Source organism: Hydra vulgaris, chromosome 13 (assembly GCF_038396675.1).
Source record: "Hydra vulgaris chromosome 13, alternate assembly HydraT2T_AEP".
Lineage (NCBI taxonomy): Eukaryota > Metazoa > Cnidaria > Hydrozoa > Anthoathecata > Hydridae > Hydra > Hydra vulgaris.
Window position 1 is genome coordinate 60,691,414 of NC_088932.1, and position 8,903 is coordinate 60,700,316.

Below are 8,903 nucleotides of genomic sequence, written 5' to 3' on the forward strand. Positions count from 1 at the left end.
ACAATAATCTATCAATGCATTGATTTTTGATTCATATATGATATCTTTTTTTTTGTGTTATTTATTCGTTACATTTTTTCATTTCGTATTTATCGTATGATGGATTTATGCGGTATAGAAGAACAAAGTATTGTAAATTTGTATGAATTTTTTAAAAACATCTACTAATAATTAGTCCGGTTGACGTCTAAACTTCAATGTTGCATATGTCATTTTTAAGTAGTTTCTTGGCTTTTCTAAATGTGTTTCTTATTCACATGATTTTACAAGCAAGGTCTGCAAGCAAATTTGAGCTGAAAATTTTTTCTTATCCTGTGAGAAGAATTGATGTTACTCTTTGTTTAATTTAATTCGTTTAAATATATTAGTTTTAATAAATAAATGTTTGTTTGTTCTTGGTTTTTTTTCTTATTTGTTTTCAGATTCTTAAGAACTAGGCAACTTAGTTAAGCAAGTTTTGTTTTATTTTTTAGTGCAATTGGAAAGAGCTGAAAGCTATTTTTTAGTGCAATTGGAATGAACTGAAGTGTTTTTTTGTCACTTCAGACAGTATAACTGGTACTGATTTGAGTAACTTTACTATTTTTTTATTTATTTTATATTGGATTTATTTTATATTGATATATATTTTATGCATTTAACATGAAAAACTGACTGTATTTTGTTGACACAAAAGTGATCAACAAATTACAGTCATTAATTTGTTGATCACTTACTTAAATAATTTTGAGCATTGTAGTCTAGATTTTTTGTTAAATTAAAAATAATTGATGTAAATAAATATTGTTTAATTTTTTTAATAAACGACTGATGTATATAAACATAAAAAGATATGGATTTCAATAAATCTTAAGTTTAAATGTAGTCTTAGATTAGAAAAGATCACAATTTGTAAGATTCTTTTACATTTTTTATTATTCAGATTTAACAATAGTAATATTACTGGCAGAGCGGGATTTACAGTTTTAGGGGCTCTAGGCCAAAAAAAAGCCTGCAGCCCCATATTTAGAAGTAATATGTTAGTTAAAAAAAATATAATCTTAGTTTAGCATAATTAAAAGTTTTATTTCAATTTTTTTAATATTTTATAAAATCTACATAATCTTTTTTTTGTATTTTTTATTAAGGAAATGTTTAATCAATAAATCTATAATAATTGACTTCATTTTGTCTGCGTTGCTTGATAATAATGCAAAATTGTTTAACGTTTTTTGTGACGTAGTTGATCGCAAATCATTTTTTAATAATTTTAATTTTGAAAATGACCTTTCTCCAGAGCAGTTGGATATCATGAAACACTTGAAATTCCTAAGAATGATTTCAGTATTTAGAAATGTAGCCTCCATTTGCTTTTCCGTTATAAGTTTGTACAAAAACAAATGGGACAATTCAGGAACTTGAGTATTAAAATACAGATTTCAAATACAGGTGTAGATGTTCAATTTCTGCATATAAATTATCATCAATATCTTCTGTGTAGTCTTCCACCAGACGATTAACGCATGTCTTCAGCTTATCTTTGTTGAATTTCGTATCTATTTAAAATACAAATTTGTCATTCAGTTCCTGATAGCATTGAGCTCTTTCTTTTAAATTTGTAGTAAGATTATTGAAAGTTTTTAAAAAAACGATTGTCTTAAACTCTTCACGTAGACTTAAGGTTCTTCTGATGGGTTTTCACCTAGCAGCGCTTTCTTATTACGGTGTCTCTTTTGTAAATAATCTATGTCTGGTAACAGTAATTTTGTATCTTGTTCTATTAAATCGAATGTGCTAGTTAATCCAAGAAGATAATCTCTAACAGATGAATAAAGTCCAGCTCATGTATCTAGAGTATTAGCTGCACTTTGCAATTATTTGGAAACAGCATTCATTCGTTGCAAAATTTGATCCCTATATTATTGTTTGTAAAGCAAATTCAAAAGTTTCCTTTTTCGATAGTAAATTTCCAGCCGCAGTTCTTTTTTTATGTTTCAATACTTTCACACTAATTGATTTTGACCAATCCTTCCATTAATTTATTGTAATTCTGGTGAATGGTTTTGACCGAGTCAGCATGAACGCTACACCGAGTATTCGATAGTGATTTCAATGAACTACTTGCAAATTGTTCCAAAACACTCCACAACTTTGTAGAAGCAGAGAAAAACTTGAGCAGTTCTTGAACAAATCCAAAAAAATTAATTTCCTCAATGCAGCAATCTACAGCAGCCTCTCCTACCAAGTTAAGAGAATGACATGAACATGGTAAGAATTTTGTTAGCTTATTAAACTCCAAAATTCTAGTTTTCATTCCTTTATATTTTCCAGTCATATTGCATATTGCTGTCCACGGTTGCATTTGCTAAATTTTCCCCGGTGTGATTATCGATGTGAATGAAGTTGACCAATCTTTCAATAGGCTCATTAGAAATTTGATCAATGTCCCTCAAGATCACACATAGTTGATCTTTGTGACTCGCATCAGTTGTTGAATCTACTGATAATCCATAATATTTAGATTTTAAAACATCGTCGCTGATTGATTGCAAAACTTTTCTTGCCATTCTCAAAGAATACATGTTTTGTTAATTCAAAACATGTATTCTTTGAGAGGTAGTTTGTTTTTACAGAACCACTGTCGCCATAGTTTTTTGTGTGTTTGGCCAATAAAGGATCAAACTGAGCAATCAACTCAAGCAGACCAATAAAATTCCCGTTGCTCTCAGACCCAAATTTTTCATTCAAACCTCCAAGAGCTAAGTTTCTTTCGATCAATGTGAGTTATAGCTGTAATTTGATCAATGATCAAATTACAGCTATAACTCTTCTTACAACCTCTCTCCAGTAGTTTTTTCTTTGCAAATTTTGTTAGGAAGTTGATCATTTAAAATAACCTTGTTATTTTTTCTGTGAAAGTATGCTAATGCAGCTTTTCTGTGGTCTGATGAGTGTTCATGTCCCTGAATTGAAGCTCCTGAATTTTTCCAATCTTTATATCCCGTTGAAGCTAAAGCACATTTTGAGGGTTCAAAAAGCTTGCAGACAAAACAGAATACACAACCTAATGCTGGTGAATATATGAGCCATTCTCTATTTACATTCACTATTTACTTTTTTCCCCATTAATAAGCCTTTTGAGCAATATCGATTGCGACCTTGATACATCATTTTAGAGGGTTTAAAGTCATAAGCTGCATTTTGACATTTTAACGGACCGTTCTCTATCCATAATTGTATATCCTTAGTTGAAAGAATTTCCCAAAGTGCTAGATCACTTTTCCTATTCAATGGCAAGTCGATAGGGAAACATACTCTATCCTTATTGAGTTCTGATTGCTCATTTAAAGTTTGGGTTTCATTAATTGAGTCATGTACAAAATCCAATATTTTTGCGTCTTTACTTATACGACAGTTTGCAAGATTAGCTGAAGTTCGTGAATTACCATGACATTCTGCTATTAATAAAAAACTATCAAGTTTTCGATGTTTCTTTATGTTTTTTTTCTATTTATTTTTTTACTTTCTTTTTGCAGCTCCACTTTCATAGCTTCTTCCCATATCTGTTAAAAGGTTCTGAAAATGAACACATTTAGTTATTTTAATTGCTATTGTTTACTTGCACTGATTTTACTTATAGATAACACTCCACTATTTTTTATTATTAAAATTAAGTAAAATAGCCTACATAAATAAGAGAAAGTTTGTTAAAAGTAAACAGGAAAACAAACCTTAAAAACTTATGATTTTTTTTTTCCCAGCGCGTTTATTTACTTTACTTAAAAGCGTCTAAAATATTGCTTAAGTTTAAATGCAATTTAAAATTTAAAACAATTGCTTTCTTCGATTACTAAGATATTTTACTTAAAAAAGCGTGCAAAATTTTTCTTAAAATAAACGCATTCATATTATTTTAAAACGAATATTTTAAAACATTATGCACAAAGAATTAAAAAAAAAATTATCGACTACCGTTTTTAATATCAATCTGAAAAATTAGTCAGGCTGTTTTGCAAATAAATAATGTTTACAACTATTGTAAACCTTAATTAATTAGAAAAACAGCCCTAATTATAGTTATTTTCTTGGTTTGATAAGTTGAACTAAGTAATTCTAGGAAATAATATTTTAGTTTCTTGGTTGAACTTTTAATAAAAAAACGTAATGTTATTAAAAAAATGTCAAATGTTAAATAAAATTGTTGAGTTTGATTGTTCGTTAAAGTTATTATTCATACTAATGAACAAAATGTTGCAAAATGCTTTTTGTTTAATTTTCGTTTTTTATTCACAAAAATATTTAGAAAAATAAAAAAGGAAAATTTTTTTACACAGTTACTTTTTAATGTAAATGCATGCACTTTCCAAAAATTAAAGTTTCATTTTGTTGCAATTCGATTTTGGGACCCCTTTTTACGCAGGGCCCCTAGGCCATGGCGTATTTGGTTACTGGCAACATGTTTAATGATAATAGTGAAATTAGAGTGGATAATATTAGGCTCAAAGAAGTTATTAATGTAATTATTAATAGCAAATTGAAAATAGTTGTGTTTAAGTAAAAGAAATAGGTCTAGGCAAGATGAAACTAATCGTTGTGGAAATGTAAGAAATAAAAATTCTGGCAAGTAAGTTTTCTACCCAGCAAGCAGAAAACTTACTTGCCAGAATTAAGTGCCAAGCAGTGTTAATGTCTGTTAATTTGATTTTACTTTAGACAATTTAGAACAAAGCAAAGTATGAACTTTACTATTTATAGTAATTAATAACAGTTTTGAATTTAAATGATTTTAAATTTTTTTACAATTTCAAACATAATTATTAAATATATTCCTTTTTTTTTTAGTTGCCTTTGTCATCACTTGATTAGTTTGCTTACTGTTGAAACATGGTTTTAGTTTTGTAAATTTAATATGATGTGAAATTTACTCTATTAATCATTAGTCAACAGTTAGAGAGAAGCTGGAGCTTAAATAAGAAATGCTGGAAATTAAAACAAAGGTAAAAATAATTTTGTTTACTGGTTTATTGCGTGTTTTTTTTACTTTTTTTAACATGCTGCTTTGGAAACACTTACTTTTTCTCCCTCTCTCTCTCTTAGATGAGAGGGAGAATTAATAAAACTTTTTTAATTACTCGGGAGACAGTATTGTGTGTTGATAGACCTAGGCTGTTATAGCTATTTTTTATTCTTTATATTTTCTGTTATATTATTATCCTAATTCTACTAACAATAAAATGCAAATAATATTTTTTTAATTAAAAATTGTAACTTTTTTTTAATTTCTTTTTTTAAGTTTTTGCAGGCTTTACTTGACTTCCATTTTCTGGTACCTGTGTTGTGACAGATTTTAAAAAGAACTTAACTGATGTTAATGCGGTCTTTCTGTCGTTAACTATAAGCAATGATATTGCTGATAGGGAGTCAAATATTAAATACAAATTTATCTATAAATAAAATATTATTTATAGATAAATTTGTATTTAATTTTTTAAATACTATATCAAGTTATCAATGTGTTTTTGTTATTAATGATTTAATTACTCATAACCCCTATAAAGGGTTGCTTACTGCTAGTTTTTTTTATTATTGCTACTGTTGTAAATTTCAACTGTTATTATTATAGTTGTAGTTGTTATTGTTATTACTACTGTTATTATTTCAATGATTATTACTGTATTATTACACAGGTCAACAAAAATTTTTTTTTCTGGTGCCGAACAAACAATTTGTTTTTTGTATAACATTTATCATCTTGATTTCAAATATGCAACTCATTTTTCACCATCACCTCAAGTTGTAAAAATAGTTGTAAACATTTATAGCATTTTCACTTTCAATTAAAGTGCAAAAGCAAATTTAAAATATCGCGAAAAAAATCTATGAGTTGGGCCAATAATGGTACCAACTGTACCATTAACGACCCAACACTTAGCCAACAGTTTATAAAACAGTTGGCTAAGTGTTGGTAAAAGCATTACGTTTTTTTCACGGTACCAACTAAATAGCCAACTGTTGGCCCAACTGCAGCTAATAGTTGGTTATTAGGATCGGGCCAACTATTTACCGACTGTTCAAAGTTTACTGGGTGTCGATTTGATAATCATGTTAGTATTTGCATATTCATTTATCAATGATGTTTTTGATTTTTGATGATCAGCAATTTTATCATAATTATTACTCACAAGTTCAACAGATTTATTAAGTTCGTGTAATTTCTTTTTTAGTTCCTTGTTCTCGTCAATTACTGAGTTTAATTTGTTTTCAAGTTTTTCAATTCTATCACGGGTGGGCTGCCGAATTTTAAACAACCGGCTCGCTATTATTTCAAAAAAAAACGGTAAATGCGTTGGGGAGATCGGGGTGAGATGGGGCATGGGGTGAAATGGGACTTGGCAATATCTCAGTGAAAAATTTAATAAAGCAAAAGTTTTTTATATATGTTATAAGTTTGAAATAGCTTCTTCATATTATTGCGTTTTTTAAATTTCAGAATTATTTTTTTTTCGGCTTATTTGCGAATATTTAAAAATCTAACAATTTTCCTGAATTTTGAAGACATCATTAATATTAAATATTTACGTGTTGTTTGCATATATTTTTATGTTTATGGTTTTTAATTATTCACTATTGTTTTATTTAACTACTGAAGAAATATGATTAGCATATGGCTACGAGAACTATATAAAATAAAGGTTTTCTCATACCTACTAGTGATGGGGTGACTTGGGACTGGAGAATTGGGGTGAAATGGGACACTGTTCAATTTTATCATTTTTTTAATTAACTGTACTTTAACTTTTATAATCAATATTTTTGTAAAAAACTCAAGTGAACAGAAAATTATGTTTATGTTTATGATAAGATTTCAATGTTTACTTTATAGTAAAGTGTTTTTTATCATAAAAAATAATAATAACTATATTGGATTTCTTAGTTACTTTGTCCTGAAGACATCTTTCACAGTAAGTATTGCTTTAATGCCAATCATTTTTTTATTTTAAATTCATTTTAAATAAAGTTCTTCACTATTAGCCTTATTAATTTTAATCACATTATAAATTTTATAGGGTTGTGATACTGTTTTATTTTCATTAAAATAAATTTAAAATTTATAGCCTAATCTGGATTTTGGTTAATGTAGTTAAAAAGAGCATAACTTTTTATAATAATGGAGTGAGTAATATGAGTAATAATTTTTCAGATGCCAAGAAAGTACAAACGAGTGACAAGTCGGTTAAAGCCTGATGCTCATAGAATAAAAGCTGCTGTGATGGCTGTCGAATCTGGCAGTTTATCACTACGAGCAGCTGCACAAGAGTATACAATTTTAAAATCAAGTTTACAGCGGAAAATAAAGGTTAATAAAGAAACTTCTTACAGTAACTTATACTTTGATGAACAACATAAATATATTTTTAATAAGACACAAGAAGATGAACTTTCAATATATCTTCGTCAAGCATCTAGTATGCATTATGGACTTAATGCAAAAGAAACAAAGCAACTTGCGTACTAATATGCAATTAAAAATGACATTAAAATACCAGAAAACTGGAAAAAGAGTGAATGGTTTTGTTTATTCTTAAATCGTACAGAATTATCTATTCGTACGCCAGAAGCTACCAGCTACTCAGTCAAACAACTAGTTTCAATCGCACAAATGTAGATACTTTTTTTAAAAACCTTGCCAGTGTGCAGAAGCGCAATAACTTTTCTGCTGATTGCATTTACAATATTGATGAAACAGGTCTGACAACTGTTCATAAGCCAGTAAAAGTGATTGCTGGTAAAGGAGTAAAGCAATATGCAATATTGCTTTACTCCTCTCGTAGCCATATGCAAATAGGACAGGTAACTTCTGCTCAAAGGGAAGCCCTAGTTACAATGGTGGATTGCATTAATGCCCTTGGAAATTTTATTCCACCGTTTTTTATATTTCCTCGTTTACTCTTTCGTAGCCATATGCTTAAGAAGTACAAAAGGTGATGCTAATCCTAGTGGATGGATAAATACAGAGATTTTTTTGAAATGGTTTGATCATTTTGTGGAGTATGGACATCCTAGCATGGATCATCCATTATTTTTAATAATGGACTACCACAAAACTCATATATCGATTGATCTGATGGATAAAGCTAAGGAAAGCAATGTTGCATTCTTGACATTGCCACCCCATTGCAGCCACAAACTCCAAGCACTTGACAGATCAGTAAATGGGCCATTAAAGAAATTTTACAATTCAGCATGTGATTCATGGTTAAAGGCACATCCAAATACTCCTATGACGATATATGACATTTCTGATAATTTAGGAATAGCTTATACGAGAGCCTGTACTTCCCAAAACATTGAAAATGGTTTTAAAGCAGCTGGCATTTTCCCGTACGATCCATATGTTTTCAGTGATGTCGACTTTTTATGTTCTAATGTATCTGCTCGACCAATTCCAGTGACAAACAAAGAATCCGCACATCACTGTGTATTGTATCTGAAGTTATTAATGAAAAGAAACAGCAAATCAGCACTCCTGCCTACAATTGGACAGCAAAAGATATAAGGCCATTTCCAAAATTGACTGAAAGGGTGGTAAAGAGAAAAAGTGCAAAAAGAAAATGTTCTAGGTCTCTGGTATTGTCTGACACACCAACAAGAAATGAACTAGTTAAAAGTTTATCAAAATGTAAAAGAAAAAAAGAAGATAAAGATAAGAAAAAGAAAAAAAGTTACCCCTTCAGACATCAACGTAATTTTGACTCAATTTAAACATCAAGCAACCTGTTGAACAAAGTTACAAATGCATTTAGAATGGTATTTTATTTTTGTTAAACATAAATAAATTATGTGTATTGTTATTTTTTATAAGGAGTAGAATAAACAATAAAATAATGCTTAAAATTATTAGTTTCTATTTTTTTCCCATTTCA